This window comes from Bombus fervidus, chromosome 9 (genome assembly GCF_041682495.2).
Source record: "Bombus fervidus isolate BK054 chromosome 9, iyBomFerv1, whole genome shotgun sequence".
NCBI classification, from domain to species: domain Eukaryota; kingdom Metazoa; phylum Arthropoda; class Insecta; order Hymenoptera; family Apidae; genus Bombus; species Bombus fervidus.
In genome coordinates this window covers 9,701,582-9,718,864 of record NC_091525.1, presented here as the reverse complement: position 1 = coordinate 9,718,864, position 17,283 = coordinate 9,701,582, and the positions used below count along the sequence as shown (strand labels likewise).

At 37.1% G+C, this 17,283-nt stretch overlaps 2 long non-coding RNA genes across 2 annotated transcripts in view; one reads left to right on the top strand and one right to left on the bottom strand.

Moving 5' to 3' along the window:
• LOC139990575 (uncharacterized) overlaps positions 1-5,634 on the top strand; it is a 17,437-nt gene extending 11,803 nt beyond the window's left edge. Inside the window, exon 2 of the long non-coding RNA XR_011800592.1 lies at positions 5,246-5,634. This is a non-coding gene — a long non-coding RNA (uncharacterized lncRNA). The remainder of the gene's footprint in view (positions 1-5,245) is intronic.
• Positions 1-17,283, bottom strand: part of LOC139990568 (uncharacterized) — a 23,044-nt gene extending 5,761 nt beyond the window's left edge. The window contains exon 1 of the long non-coding RNA XR_012453388.1: positions 16,605-17,283. This is a non-coding gene — a long non-coding RNA (uncharacterized lncRNA). The remainder of the gene's footprint in view (positions 1-16,604) is intronic.

The window sequence follows — 17,283 nt, the reverse complement described above, 5'->3', positions numbered from 1 at the left end:
GGAACGACTAATTCGCGGCGTCGATTAGCCGAATCGTAGCGAGAATTTACGCCTCTCGCTGACGCGTTTTCCTCGCGACCGCGTCTCTCCGCGAACGGTCGTAACATTTGGTCCTTCGAGCCGGATTCAGTGGTAAGTGAAAAGTGCACACCAGTGACACCCACTACCAGACAGTGCCACATGAATCCAACATAACCAGCAGCGGAAGCGTTACCACTCCAGCGAAGTCAGTAACGTCAAGGGGCCGTCACCTTGGAAGAGGCATAATTCAATGGTTGAAGACGCAACCATGCAGCCTCCCGCCGCAACTGGACAATCGTCAACATAACGATATTCAACAACTTCGATCGCACGACAAAACACGTCACTTTCGGGAAGAATCGCCTTCCTCACGAAACGTACGTCAACGACATTCCACTGCACAGGGACAAGCGACAACCTGCAGTCGGAACAACTTCAGTTTCACTACAACACGAGTGATCTTCGGGAAGAACGCCTTCCTCGCGAACATCACGATATCCCGCTGCACAGTGACGAGCGAGCACTGCAGCCGGAACAATTCTGCATCGGGATACACCGATCACACATCACAAGTACCACCTTCGTTAACGAAGTATCTTCATCACAAAAAATGGCAAACGAAGCAAGAATCACCGCCTTGAAACAGGAGTACGACGATATAAGCGAAGAATTCAAGACCGTATGGAGACTACTCGACCAATACGAACAGTCCGGGCAGCGCAACAAGGGCAGCTTAAAATTTTATCAAACACTGGTCGACGACAATTGGAAACAATTCAACATTGTCCTTAACAAATTGCTCGACATCGACGACAACGAACCTGAGGACTTATCGGATATCTATTTAGACCTGATGGTACGATTGATCAGACTCAACAACATTGATTCTTCCTCAACGGATGTCTCCAACGCAGTGGCGAATCCAAAACTATCGGAATGCAACAGCAATACTTCCAGCAGTTACCAGAGACGTAAGAATAATCTAAATAATAACAGTAACAATGATCATACTCCGCCGATGGAGAATCTCGTATCGAGTCTAGCGCCGATTCCGTCGCATGACACGCGAAGTTCATTGCATAATACTCGCAGCGCACCAACACGCGACTCGACGACGATCAAGTTCGCGTCCTCATTATCCGAAAAATCTGATTCAACGATACCGGTCGCCGTGAATCAGACAACTTCTAACGTCCGCCGCTCATCGTCAATACGCGACCAGACGACAAGTACGATAGCAACGTCTCTACCTGAACAATCTGATTCAACGTTACCGATCGCCGTGAATCAGACAATCTCTCACGTTCGCAACTCATCCCCAATACGCGACTTAACGACAAACAAGCTCGCGTCATCAGTATCTGAACGATCTGATTCAACGCTACCAATCGCCTTGAATCAGACAACCTCGAACGTTCGCTGCTCATCGCCTACACGCGACTCGACGACGACCAAGTTCGTGTCATCATTATCGGAACAATCTGATTCAACGCTACCAATCGGCTTGAATCAGACAATCTCTAACGTTCGCAACTCAGAGCCAAAACGCGATTCGACGACAAACAATTTCGCATTATCATTATCTGAACAATCTGATTCAACGCCAGCAAGCGCCTTGAATCAGACAACCTCTGCCACTCGCAACTCTTCGCCAACACGCGACTTGAAGACAACCTCTCACGATCCTCTGGACCGGAAAAAACTGAATCCCGTTCATGACAACAGAGTCAATTTCGAATCAAAACCTACAGCAGGGGTTTCGAAATCCATGATAAGATTCTCTAGGAACATTTCCTCCTCAATCAACATCTCAATGTTCAGTCTGTCTTACAGCACGTTACCTGTATCATCTGAGAGCAGGAGTATCATATCGGAGAGTCATTCTCCTGGACATAACACGAAGATGCCACCTTCGCCATTTTCGAAAGGGGCCACATCTGCAAATTACCCGAAGCGGAATAATCATCACGTTGTCACCACCGTAACGAATTCCTCAAATGAGATTAGTTGTCAAACCACACCATCAGTTTTCAATACTTATCCACTGAGCCCACAGATTGCTGCATCGGACAAGTCTCGGGAAAAAACCACGAAGATCTCACTGGAGTCACCCCTGGCTCCAATAACGCCAACATATTTTCCAATGCCAAGGCAAGTCACAGTTACGACGTCCAGCGTCGCGACGCCCAACGCTCATTCTCCGCCAAGGATCATCACTAAGAGAGCGCGATTCGGGCGGATCATCGGGGGGAGCCCAACCTCCCAATCAACTCCAAAACTCCGCATCGTGTTGGACGAATCAACATCAGGCAACACAAGAATTCCGTTCAACGACACCTCATGGGCAGAGGTGTTCCAAGACACTTCCTGGGTCGAGGTACTCCACGACACCTCCATGATCGAGACATTCCACGACACTTCATGGGCAGAGGTGTTCCATAATACTTCCTGGGCCGAGCTGCTGCATAACACCTCCAGGATCGAAGAATTCAACGACACTTCATGGGCAGAGGTGTTCTACGACACTTCATGGACAGAGGTGTTCCATGACACTTCCTGGGCAGAGGTGCTTCACGATACCTCCAGGATCAAGGCACAAAACGACACTTCCTGGGCCCAAAAACACAACCGCAAATTCCTAAAACGACGAGAACCACAGCGATCGAAACTACAAGGAGTTTCCGAACAGGACATAAACAACAAACTTGTCAAATCACTATAATTTAGTAATTTTCAGATGTAATCCGTACTCTACGAAGGGAATCTCGCCCATTCATCAACCTCAGAATCACCTATTGCAAATCATTTACGTCAAAGAGCGAGAGGATCGCAACCACCGCAGAATCCAGGTATTCGTATCCAACTTATACGTCTTGCAGTTAATGCAGTCCACATCGAGCTGGTCAACGATCTCATAAGCGAGGCCTTCGTCGCGTCTCTGGGAAGATTCATCGCTCATCGAAGGGTCAGTCTTTCTAGCCGGCCGATGGATCGAATGGCACTTCACACTCTCAACTCGCCTCACTTCAACGGATTGTGGAAGCTAGCAGCAATTCTTCAAACGACATCTCAGACGTGTCGTCATTAACAAGCTTCATACAATTAAAACGCGAAACACACTCCCTATCAGAATCAAAACCAACCCTCAACTCCAGACCGCCAACTTCGATATCTCCAGATCGAAACGATCTCTTAATCCTTACTCCCAGTCACCTCCTCATCGGAGACTAACAAGTTTGCGAGATTGAGTTTTCAGGGATACTCCAACCAACCTTCTCCAGCTAGCATCAAGAATATCCACACGAGCTGAACATACGAACCAAAGGGAGCAAGGGCAGTTACGGCATACTAGAAGACATCATCGTCCTCCTCATAGAAGACAACGTTCTCCCAATGCGATGACCATTGGGCAGAATCATCAAGGTCCAGCCCGGCGCAGACGGCATCATACGGACGGCTACCGTACGAACGGCAACAAGCACACTGGATCGGAGCGTCAAGCGGATGGTACCACTACCGAGCAGATCGCCGACAGATGACTCCGAAACACCCAACAGCTACGAAGTCTAACGAGAGATCCACCTCACAGTATTACCCATAGTACTTGATCGGTACCCTCTCAACGGGGGGAGTATGTTACGCCACGAGGCTTTTTAGAGATCGTATTTCCAACCGTCGCTCGCGGCCCTCCAGCGTCGCAGATACATCCTCTTATCTGCCCGACGAAAAATATACATCGTATCGATGAGCGCATATTTATCACCAAATAACGAGTTCTGGAACCGTCGATCTCGGACCGTTATTTTATAAACGAAGAAGTCGGCCTGCGTGATCATCGGCGCGTGCGATGGCGTGATCCGAGCATATGGGGGGTCGTCTCCCCGAAAGACAAAGAATCGGTCTAAGGAGATCAGTCTCATTCGAACACTCTAACCGATCAGTCTCATTCGAAATATGTAACCGGGGAGTCCATTTTCGTCGTCCGAACAGTCAATAAGTCTACCACGGTTCTATCTTCAAATCAATCCGTTTGTAAAGTCTAACTATCTCATCGAGAGATATCGTCAAATCGGGTCACATTTTCTGTAACGCATAAGCTGTACTCATCGTCAAATACTTGTGACGCTCATAATATTGTGTAATCCATTGTTGAATATATACATCATATTAACCTGTTAACACAGTGTTAATTTCAATTAACCACCCCTGTTATCCTAACCGAAACACGGGGAACGACTAATTCGCGGCGTCGATTAGCCGAATCGTAGCGAGAATTTACGCCTCTCGCTGACGCGTTTTCCTCGCGACCGCGTCTCTCCGCGAACGGTCGTAACAACAGGTATTGTTTTAAATGGAAACAAGTAATCATTAGACATTTTATATTTTAAATTTACACCTTAGTCAACATGATACTCGTGGTTTGGTCCTTTGAGGTTCACAGGCGTTTTTATTAGTAATGAAAGTAAAAATTAGTGACAGAAGCAGGATCGAAGTCCCGAAGAACAGAGAATATATATATTGCATATGAAGCTTGAGCTTTTATGTGCAACAAATTTATCGCATTTAACGTACACAGAGATATATTTTAAGAACAACGATCCATTCGTCACTGTCACGATCCTTCGTCGCTTTATGTTTCTGAAGGTGATCAATGCACAATTTGCAATCAATTTTGTAATAACGTTAACAAAGATAAACGCAACGCGAGAAGTATTTATTCGATCGTAAAGTATCGTCTAAAACTATTTTCCCTCGGAAACGCGAAAAGCGAGCAATATATGTGCAGTAAATCTATGTTATCTAATTATCGTGATTATCGTTTATCGTGATTTCAAATAACATTACTCGTTCCAATTTTTAGATGATATTGTGTTTTTGAACATAAAACGGAGCGCTCCATAATCATCGATCGAGACGATTTTAACCAGTTGTTGTATAATGAACTTAATAAACTTAACAAATTACAACCTATTTAAACGATAAATGTTGTGTGTCTCTGGTAAGGCTGGCCCACATTTTTATCTACGCTGTGTATAAATAAACATGTACAAATAAATTGCATGTATGTCCAGATGAAACATTAATCGCACAAAGAAACATTTTCCATTTGTAAGTGCGGAACATAATTTACAAAACCTTTTCCACTCTTCGCATCCAAGACACCTATAAAACGACTAACAATGATAAATCGCTTATTAAACAGGTTTCGTTGGTTCTGTTGTAGGGGACATTTCAAATATACTGTACCTTGGTATCCAGGAAGGGCGACGAATGGAGGCGTAGAGGACCGGCATCCTTTAACTTCAGTCCGTCTTGTCACCTGAATTATCGCCTGAATTATTATGGAATCATCGCCTTTCGATATGTTAAAGAACAAATGTCGATCGAAACTGATCGAGCGAAGAGAAGATTTATCGTTCATACGAGTCGAAACAAGCAAATTTCTTGATGATCGACGTAACGTAGGATCGAAATAGTTCATGCATGCGAAAAATACCTCGTCGTGCGTTATACACGAGCGTGTTTACCACACGAGAGAACGTTTTCAGTTACGGTTACTATATTTAAGCCCCTGTAGTCCTCGTTTCACTGACACATCATCGAAGAGAACTTTATTTTAAGTCATCTCGAGAGTCTCTTTCTCTTCGTTTTTAAAAAGACTGAATTAAAATTATACTTGAGTCTTCTGCATATAAATATATAATGGACTATCTTTTTTGAAAATATCCTTATATCTAATGTTTATGGTAAAATTTGGTAATTAATTAAAGTAATTAGAGTAACTAAGTAGAAGCTTGTTAACACGTTGAATGGCACGCCAGTTTTACAAGGTTTGGCTATGGCGCCACAATGAATTTTTGATGTTGAAATTGATTGTTGATTTGATGTTGATTTTGATGTTGAAATATTACCTACAAGAGATACGTTACGGTGTATAATCATCATTAATGAATTTATCATGGAGGTTACCAGTGACCCCCATGGAGCTGTAGTGCAATTTCGTTCGATTCACCTATTCTTTACGATTATCAATTATCTCATATTGTTCCTTCGCGTTGCTAAATAATTGTTCTATGTTGTTACGTCCCAGGACCTACCATAAACCATAATCCATCCCTCGGTCATACTTATTCGGACCCGCAATAATCCTAAAAGACCTCACAAGGTTTAGCATTTTTTACTGTACTGTTAAGGCCCTTAATTACCATCAAACATCTTTCAGGTCAAAACGTTCCTTAGGATTATTGTTCATTAACGATGGTAATAATACAAAATTTATAACTATTGATATTTGTCCAAATTATATATTTCTACTAATCTGGGTGACCCCCATGGCATTCAACGTGTTAAAGAAAAGAGTGTTAAGTATGATAGCTGTAGATCAAATTCATTTGTAGATTTTCATACTTTTTTTTTTTCTATTTATTCATTTGATCTGTAACTTTTGGTTTATGAACCGCAGAAGATTGTTAGAATCGTCAAAGTCAGAGTAATTGATTTTATTTACAGTTTCTTTGTACTGTCATTCGTTTCGTGGAGAACGTAGTCCGTGAAAAGCAGTCTATCGAAGATATTCACAGATTTATTTATATCTTAAAGACAAACACTGCGAAGTCATTGTTGTGAATCTTGTCAATTACCAAGCAACCTATAGCCGTTCTTAGAAACAGTTTCTTCAAGACATGTGATTTAGCGAACGCTGACATTATGCGCCATACCTGTGCTTTATTCAACAAGATTTAAGTAATATTTTTGGCGCGAACGAATGAAAAATCTAATTATTCGCAACTTATAAATTCCTACTTCTCTGTGTCCAAGAAGAACACGGTATGCAGAATTGAAATTAAAGGCAAGATTGTAAAAAATTTGACGTCAACAGACGTACAATGACGGTACAAAGAAACTATAAATAAAACGAATTATTTCAACCTTAACAAATCTGATAATTTCCTTTTCACAACTCCTCGTTACGTAGCTTATTTAGAATTTAAGGAGACAAAATTATAAAAATGTTGACGTTATGAAAACTGTTAAATCATTAGATGTTAACGTTTACAATTTAGAACTTAGAATCCACAAAGATAATCTCGGACAGAGGATTTATGTCACATTGTCGTAGAAAATAATCGCCAAGCCTCAAACCACCATTAATCAAATTCATACTTCGCAAATTCCACGGCTGTCCAATTTCAATGAACAACACCAAACTTTCAAGTCACCATCGATAAGAACTTCTTGAAAACAAGTCACGTGTCTAATAAATCTGAATTGCAAATGAGATCAGACTCAGGTCCAAAGTATAGATAGCGTTTTCTATGGTGAAAATAATATATTACGGAAGACTTTGTGGCTGATCGACGAGCGAAATTTGCGTCGGATCGAAACGAACAACGTCACACACGCGTCACACGTTACACGTAAACAAAGATTCCGTAGAATGGAAGTTCGAAGAGAACGAGTTGTTTCCTTGAAGGAGAAGGAAGTCGAAACGAAGTAGTGCGGAACGAGCAGGAAGAGGAAACGACGAATTTGAAAAGAAGCTCGAAGGTCGAACGCGGCTCGAAGAAGCTTTCCCCGGGTCTTGGTAACTGAAACTTTTGTTCTGTGTTAGACGATTTATGCGCAACTTGCCCAAGAAGGAAAGCAAGTCCTTGGTCTCGTCGAAAACTTGCCCGCTTATATGACAAACAGCTTGTCATTGTCGCATTTGTAAAAGATAAGTCGAATCGAAGGTGCTGTCACTTTTTTACTTTCGTATTTGGAACACTAACGATCGTTCGCAGATATATACTGACGTATGTGGGTATTTTTGGATTGAAATGTATCGATCGAAACTGCTAAAAGACGCCTCGCGGTTAATTAAGACTTCTTTGAGGAGATTACGATCGACAATTACCACGGAAGAAAATTTCCAACGTGAAAAATATTTCCTTTTCGTATTTGCTCCTTCGTTAGAGCTTTTACAATTTTATTTTATATTTTGGGGATTATTTACCGAGATAATTCGAAGTTAGGCTTTGATGCTTGAAACGAGAAAATTAAAATGCTTTGTAGAAAGGGGAGCGCGTGACATGGAAATATATTTTACCCCTTGCAATTAACAAAATTACAATTCTCTAGAGTAAAGATAAAATGAAACTCGAATAGGGAAAGATTCTTGTGAGAAATTAAATTATTAGTGAACAGGCTTTTTCTAAAATAATTCATACTTAAAAGAGCTATTTTACGTGTACATAATATCCACAGAAATTAAAGTTAGAGAGGCAATACTGATATGGAGAAGCATCTTTCCTGAGAATTCAAAGATACAAGAGAATATCGCATATAATAGAAAATAAATATCTATAGTAGACAATGCTCAACTGACATAATATATACTGTAATAACGTGTATGTAACTCTACCATCGCAAACGTAGCATTGAAAGTAATTGAACAGATGAAATGTTGCAGAGATGAGGGAGATGCTGCTACCAGCATAGCGTAATAATTTTATGTAATATCTTTGCTTATATAAGCGTTTCAATCCTTTTGAAATATCGGATGCCTCGTTGAGTGGCAAAATCAATTGATTAGGTAACTCCTTAATTATATATGTATATAAAGCAATGCGCCCAGTTAGACAAAGTACATAACGTACTACGGTCTATTAATGCAAGCACACCTTGTATAATCTTATAGAAAAGAAGATTATTTCTGGAACTAATAAAACTATGAAAAGACTGACCCATATAGGGAAAAAAAGCAGGATAATATATTTAGACTTTTTGAAATTTATTACCCAGGTAACTCAAAGGCGGGGTATTTTTAGAATTTTTATTTCAAGTAAAAATATGAGGACGCTTGTTCAAATTTTATTTACCAATCTGGCTGAAGTATGCGAGAGACATGAATATAAACGCGAAGGATGTGACGAGCATATGAAAGCACTGTAAATGTTTTCGACTCGGTAGATATCGTGAAATCTGGCACGATCCGTAACAATTGTATGTTCCTTTACGTTCAACTATGACCTTTTATGTTCTCTCGAAATTCCAATAAAACCGACTATAATGAAAATTTATAGCAGCATTAAAAATCAGTGAAAGCTATCGAAATACTTCTATAAGTTTCGCGATAGCGTTTCCTTTTACGAGCTGAATATCGTTCTTCGGTACTTGGACGAATAATCATTTATCAGATATTTCGTCGTCGATGTTGTTCTACCGACAGTTCTTTAATCGTCAGGAATTATTTGATACTATTAGCAGCATAAAAATCTTGAAGAATTTCCAAATAAAAATATAAAGATACTGAAAATCTATATCGCATCTATTTCGATCTCATTCTACAACTTCGAATTTCTAAAACTCACTCCAAACATTATCTAATTTAATTAACTATTATTTGAATATATATATAAATTATTATTATATTTCTACTTTTAAAATACCACATACGGTCTTCTGACCATACCGAGCGATTTTGTCATACTAAAATTAGCACAAATGACTTCATACCGAAAAAATAACATAAAAGCCGGAAAAAATCCTCGAAGAAAAGTAGAAAATACGTCGAACAAATATTCGAAATTCGTATTAAATTCGTTTCAATGAAATTCCATCGTTTCGTCTCAAGCTTCGTCGACGCCTTAAACCTCTAGAAATCATTACTGATGAAAATTAATTTTATGTATCACAATTATCACCAGATTAAACCAGATAAAGCGAAACCTTATGAAGAAGCAATTTATGACACGTACCGTTTATTCATAAGCCAGTGCTCATTTATTAAACGCTGACGTCCACCCTTCGCGAGAAATTCCCCTATTATTGCAAGGCTGATCGAAACTTTTTACGAGCCCTCCAGATGGATGGGCAAATAAAGAGAGCACCAGGAGAAAATAAACAAGGACCTACATACCTAGATTCTAAGCTTGATTGGTTTTCTCTGCGTTAAATTTATTGTTAACACGCTCTATGCTGCGAGGAAAAATAGATTCTTTTGACAGACATATCATTTCCAATGACAACGATACGTTACAATCTGTGGTTCAAGAAGAACTAACGCTTATAAGATATCATTGAACAATCTGTTCTTTTCTTGGAGTTATTTTATCGATATAATATAGTCAGAAATATGTTTCCTTAATGGGAGAACTTTTCTTGAAATTATTCTATATTATAGCTATTTCAAGATTTAATTGTATGTAGCTCACCCTGTATATTTGTATTATTCTATTAAATCATACATATTCGTACATCTTTAAATTGTTTACAAAATGCACAAAAAACGCTCATAATTTATTTTTAACATTTAAAATCCTTTCTAACTTCAGCCTCCTTTATGCAATAAATATTTATCTCGTTTATGTATTGAACAAGACGCATTTAAAATTTTTAATCCTTTTCATAATTACCGGTTCAAATATTGATAATCTATTTATAAAATTCCACCTCGAAATCTTTCCTCATTCCATTTACCTTATTTGTATATTTAAGGACAAGATTCGTTAAAAATGCTTAATTCTTTCTACAATCCCCGGAGCAAACGTTCATAATCTATTTATAAAATTTCACCTCGAAATTTCTTCTATTTGCATTGTATTTTACCCAGGAAGCTTTTGTCCCATTTATATATTTAACAACCAGATTCATTTAAAATTTAAAATTCTTTTTTACAATTCCAAGCTCAAACGTTCATAGTCTATCTATAAAATTCCATCTTGAAGTCTTTTCTAATTTCAGTGTACTTTACGCGACAAATTTTTATATCATTCTTATATCGAAAAACAGAACGCATTAAAAATTTTGAATTCTCTTTCCAACTCTCTACTAGAAGCAAAGCAACATACACAACCGTAAGATCTTAATCGTGCAGAGAATCGTACGATGTTACGAAAGAAACCAAGAATCGAGAAACGAAGAACAAAAACGTAATTGGCGTAAGAACGGGCGTTCATTAAAGACGACAGGTTTTCTAGCTACGACAAAATCACAAGAAAGATCGTAACGTAACAATAGCGACGTTAAACGGGGACTGAGAATTTTTATCGTTGCAGCAGCCAATTTGCCAGAGTACAAACGGTTTCATCGGGAGCCTTGTTTATTATCGTTCAATCGCGTAAACGCGTGCAGCTGTGTAATTAATTAGACCGGTAACGAAGGTAATTAACTCGAGAGCACGGTCTCGCGTTATGGTTGGAGATAATTAGGAAGCTTAGATTTTACGCGTACCAATTGCATCTTCAACTGGCTAAGGATTCTTTTGTAGAACGTAATTGTAGAAACTCTTGATTATTTACTGTGATTACGAATATGTGGTTTATCGTCTCAAAATAATTACTCTCGGAATTTCTTTTTTTTTAAGTGGGCCTTGTGGGGCTTTTAACGACTTGCCTTGATGGTTTCCAGCGTGTTACGAATTTTTACTAAAACATAATTCATAATATGGAAAAAAAAAAATATTTTCCTGTTTTATAAAGGAAATTTTACAATAGGTCAGCCTTGCACGTGATTGTCTCTCGCCTACAGACAATTCATTTGTTAACGAGATCTAGCGATGATGAAACAAAACGTGCTGATAAATGATTCAACGGAAACAGGCTATAAGATCGCTTAGATATACATTAGCAGCGAGCTTTTTGAGAAATATTCCCTGCGGTAACCGTAAATTGTCAAACTTTTTCGAAGTTTTCACCGCGTAAAGATCAACTCAAATTATTACAAGATTCTATTTATTGAATTTAATCTCAAATTATTGAGCAATAAACTCTTCCTTTCTTAGAACGTAAACGCTTGAACAATGTTTCTAAATCAAACACAAAATCACAAGTATACCTAATTAAAAAATAGTAGAACTGCTGAAGAAACTTTCGAAAAACTTTTTCATTTAAAAAGAGAAATATCATCAGCAACCAAAATGAAAGAAATAAAATTCCAACAATTCTAATAAAATAATTAAAAAATTCAAATAACATAAATTGCTGTATGATGAAATTCTAAATAGAAGCACAAAAATCCTCTCATTTAGAAAGAACAAAAAATGACTAACTAAGCTAAAAATGCGGAGAAGTTGTTTCTCCGCTGGTATCTTCTCGACCCTTGGCATTACTAAACGTCTACGAGGCTACGTTTCTCCGTCGTTCCTTCCTTATTCCCGATCGTTTATCACGATCAACTGTAAACGCGCAAGAAATCGCGGTACACCGTCGGTATATACAAATTGCTATCGGGCGTATAATACATCAAGAAACGCGTTGGAATCTCGAAATTGAATAATTTCGAAGAAACGCAATTGAGATCAGTCATCGACCGGCACGCCATACCAGGAAATAACTGCAACGAGAAATTACCACTATTCGTTAAATGCAACCTTAAAGGCAACGGACGAAGAAGCTTTAAGCATTTAATTAATCTCTAAACTCTCGTATCGGTCGTTTCGTATCCTCGAAATCTTCCGTGAAATGCACGATCAATCAACCGTGAAAATACCGCGCGTTTCTCGACGTAAAATCTTGCTTCACGATTGTCTGTTTAATTTGAAACGCGTGTTATAAATTATCAATGCAATTTTTCTCGAATTCCGACGAATCAATTACGATTCAGTGGAAATATAAAATTCTGTTACTTTCTATTCTCCGAATTTCTTCCTATGTCGTTATCACGTTTTTCTAGGGCTTGGATTGGTTTCTTTTTTTCCGATTAATCTTCAACATAGAATCGAAACACTACGTTTATATCACAGATTTGATAAACTTTGAATGGAAAATCTTCAGTAAAATTTCCTATGATAGTTTATCGAGTCTCAGGCTATCTAATCATTTCAAACATAACAGTACGATTCCCAGACCACGTATCCGTAATTTGTCCACGAAATCATCAGTAAACGCCTACTTAACGCCATACTTAAATAGCCTAACACAGTGAATATTTATTTACGAACGACATGCAGCAATGAAAAATTAGGATTGATTATAAAAGGTTCTAGTTCAAAGCGAATCATTGTAAACGTATTAAAATTCCAAGAGAATCCATGGTACGGAATTTATTTATAAATAACGTCAAGTTACGAAAAGTGGAATTAATTAAAAAAAAAAAATACCTGACTTCAGAATACAAATCGCTGAAAATTCAATAAAATTCTGAGAGAAACTACCGTGAAAAAATTATTTCTAAACAGTGTACGACTTTCTTTACCGAAAAATAAAGCTCAGAAAATAATCGTTGTCTACAGTAAATCAATGCAAATTCATTAAGAAGTTCCAAGAAAATCATCGATATACGATGTTACGTGGTTATCGCGGCAATTTCAAAGATTTCCAAAATTAGATGCGATAACGATTTCCTCGTTGATTTTCATCGCGTATATTAATGAAATTCTATACATTTTCCAGCCAGGTTTTGCATTACAGCGTCGTGAAATTCGATTTACAATATCATAAATTGCCGAAAGTCGAGATAACTTCTTCATCGCGAGACGCAGTTTATAATATATTGATACGAAGAGAAATTGCATGTTTTTCTAGCGATGTAAGTGTACAAACTGGAACGCGCGCGCAAACACGTTGTAACTGGCTGCTACTTTCTCAACAACGATTAAAGTCTCTCCATTACAAGATTAATTAGTTCTTTTTTGAAGAACATCGTAAGGAGGAAACACATACACTATTTGCTCGTTCAGAATTTATAGCAATTGGATTTTTAGATCTTTCCATAATTATTCTAGATGTTTGTTTAAGAATATGAGAAGGCCCTTTGCGTCATATGTACAAATATTTGTTCATGTTCTATTCGTTAGTATCTTGCCATTTTAAATAACAGAGAAGTAGCTTGTTATTTAAACTAATTTTAAGTAGAATTAACTGCGTTAAAATCCAGAAACAATAAGCAAATAATAAATTATTTGATGTAACGAGATTCATAAGAGAGTTTCATTACTGCCCTGAAAAGAAAAAGAGAAAAAGAGAAGAGATAAGGCAAAATGTGCTATTACACAATAACATCTAATTGTTATATAAGGAGTTCTAATGAAATCCAGAGATCGTTATAAAATTTTACTACCATCGTCATTATTCTTCATAAAATATTACTTTGTGATACTTTACATAATTAAAGTTATGAATACACTTCATAAATAAGAAACTCAAGAAGATATACTCGCTCATATCAAGTATCAAGACATTTAAATGGATATGAATTTCCCTAAAATGTTTATATTAACGACATACTAGTATTAACTCGTCAACTATATCTTTCGTTGATTCATATATATGAAAATGAAATAATCTGAAGATAAATACTTGTTCAAGAAGCAGAATAATTATATAAGCTTTCATAGTAGCGGACATCAATTTTATTCTGATATCTTAACTTTTAAAAACCATTTTTATCGCGTCATAGTGATACATTATACGTAGTTGTAACGATCATAAGGAAAATTATCGCAAGTCATTTTATCTACGATTGCACGCCTTATATCCCATCAACTATTCAGATACTTTTAAGCAGCATGTGACGTCGTAGCTCTTTTACTATGCAAAATGAGATATAATAATTCAAGTAAATGTTACGAAGTTCCATAAGAGTTATCAAAATAAGATAAAAGCTTCTCTGTTCCCCTAACGATAGCTCCAAAGTTATTTACACCAAATGATTAGTTTATCCTGTCGCATTTAACTCAGGGGAATAAAATTATATTTCAATATTTATTTCATTTCGATCCCAATAACTAAGCTATTAATTTTACAAAACTTAAAACTACAACTTGTAATAATTTATTCAATCTGCTCCATATAAATTTCAAACTCCAGGTTTACTAAATTTCCTAGAATTTTGAATGAAGAACCTACAAATAATAAAAACTCTCCTGATGAATTTTGTTCTGATCTTTTAACATGTTAACAGGCATTTTCATTCCAGAGTAGCTGTCGTCAAATATAATTCCGTTTTATAAGATCATGGCATTTTTTTCAAAACTCTTGCCTTTTAAATGGTCGAATAATTACGAATAAAGTGTGCATCAATAAAATTCTCGTACGACAAATTTCCTTTAGCAGTTTCTCAATAATACTTTCCGGCGTTAGAGCAGTTCAGAAGAGTAATGACAATTGCCATCTAAGGGCATTTTAATTAAGCGATCTCAGCGAGCGACGACTTCTACAAAACACCTTCTCATCCACGCGCTGCTGCGACATACCACGTTTGTCCAAGAATCCTTCCGCGTTTCTGGCGAGCCAGTGCAATTAAATCAACTCCAACGGGTTCGATCACGAGTTCTTTTTCTGATCTATTTATTCTTTAAATCACGGTGCTTGAAATACAATCAAACTGAACATCTAATGTCTAAACGAGAAATATTTAATGCGGGACGATCGATGCATTGAAAATAAAATTTACAGTGGATATCTCATGATATTGATCGTGTTACAACCTCTACTATATTATTTAAACGATAGGATCGATATCTTGGAAGCTACTACCTCTTATTGTATACAATGAAGTTTCTGAGATCCGATTGTGCGAATAGTATGGAATTTCTTTCGTGCTAGTTGGTAATTTATTTTGTAAGATTTGATATAATGTTTCCAAACAATGAATAATAATTTTAGACTTGGAATTTTTTTCTGAAATTAGATATTTTACATTATATGTTGTCGGTTTGAATATAAATCATGATATGAATTAAGATAGATATGTAAATAATAGTTTGTTGAAATTATTCACTTTCTAATACCAAATATATGCTTTCCAAAATTGTTGAAAAGTTACATAGATTAAGCTGAATGTCAAGATACGTGCTTTATAAAATTTCATGATATGCTAGTTGTATAATAGTTCATTAATCTTACCATTCACACATATTGAATAATATATGTTTTACATTAGACATGGTAATGAACTTCTAACAATTCTGAATAATTATAATCAATTCATCCAAAACAAATTACCTTAATTAATTTATCCACTTTAAATTAATTTAATCTAACAACCTGTTTGATTATGAAACAAAAGTATCTAACCAGTCAATTTGCTAATCATCGACATATTTTGTTCTCTAAACAAACATTGCCTGACAAAACAAGCCTTATATTAAGTAGCAATCCGAGACACGTAAAACAAAGCTCTGTACACACTTACGCAAACGGAACCGCCAAGAACAAACAATAATCGTTTATTCATGACTCATTATACTTGATAAATTACAATACATATAAAGCGTCTGATAATAAGCTTCCAATCTTTTTTGTCTCATACGAGGAGGAATCGTTACCAATTACAGCAATACATGAAATCTATTCTGGATATAGCTACAGAACGTGTGTGATCAGCCACAGGAAGCAACACTAAAAATCTACTGTATTCTTGCTGTCCTAAATCTCAGTATATACTTATACATTTCCAAGCAACAATTATAAACATCGAATTACGCGCAAAATTACTAACATCATACATGTCCTACGTACATTGAATATAAACTACACAATGCACATACATCTAAACCCTAATAAGTATCCTCACTGTACCTCGACTCATTTATACCATTCGCACGCTTGCAATTCTTTCCAAATAAAATCATTTCGGATAAAACCCACATCAGCACTCACGTATGCTTTTCGAATCGTTTTTCGAGACAACAGCCAACACGACTTATTTCGGTACTCGATTAGATCAACTACGTCCGGTAAATCTTGCAGAAAGACCTCCCCGGCGAGTATGTGGAAGCTCGAACGCACAGACCACGACTGACAGCCATAAAGATCTCATGGAGAATTTCTATCGTCTCCTCGGTTCATACTAGGCGTGTTCGGAGTGGGAGATCGCGTTCGTGGCATTGGTCTCGTGTGCTGTAGCTCCACTTATTCCCCACCCTGCTTCCTCCTTAATGTTTTTTACGCAAGTCTTACAAAAAAAAAGTCAATTTTGCGCTCCAACGATTTTACTCTTGTTTTCAAAATATGATGCCATAGAAAAAGCTTTATTCTTTTTTTTATTTCGTTCGCAATAGTAAACACGTTTTGATTGCCCTAATTTTCTGCTTCAACATATACATGAATAGTTTATTAACATAGTCGTCGTATTGCTTAGTCATTGATTTACACATGCTCTTAATAGATACTATGTCACTGTCAAGCAGCACTGTGTATCAGACATAGGGTTTATATTATTTGAACAGAAATATTAATGTTTCTTGCTTATTGTATATAAAATTAAGAGGTAATCGCCTAGATTCTCAGTCAGATCCATGATGGTATATATGTTATAGAATAAATAATTTAGCGCTGC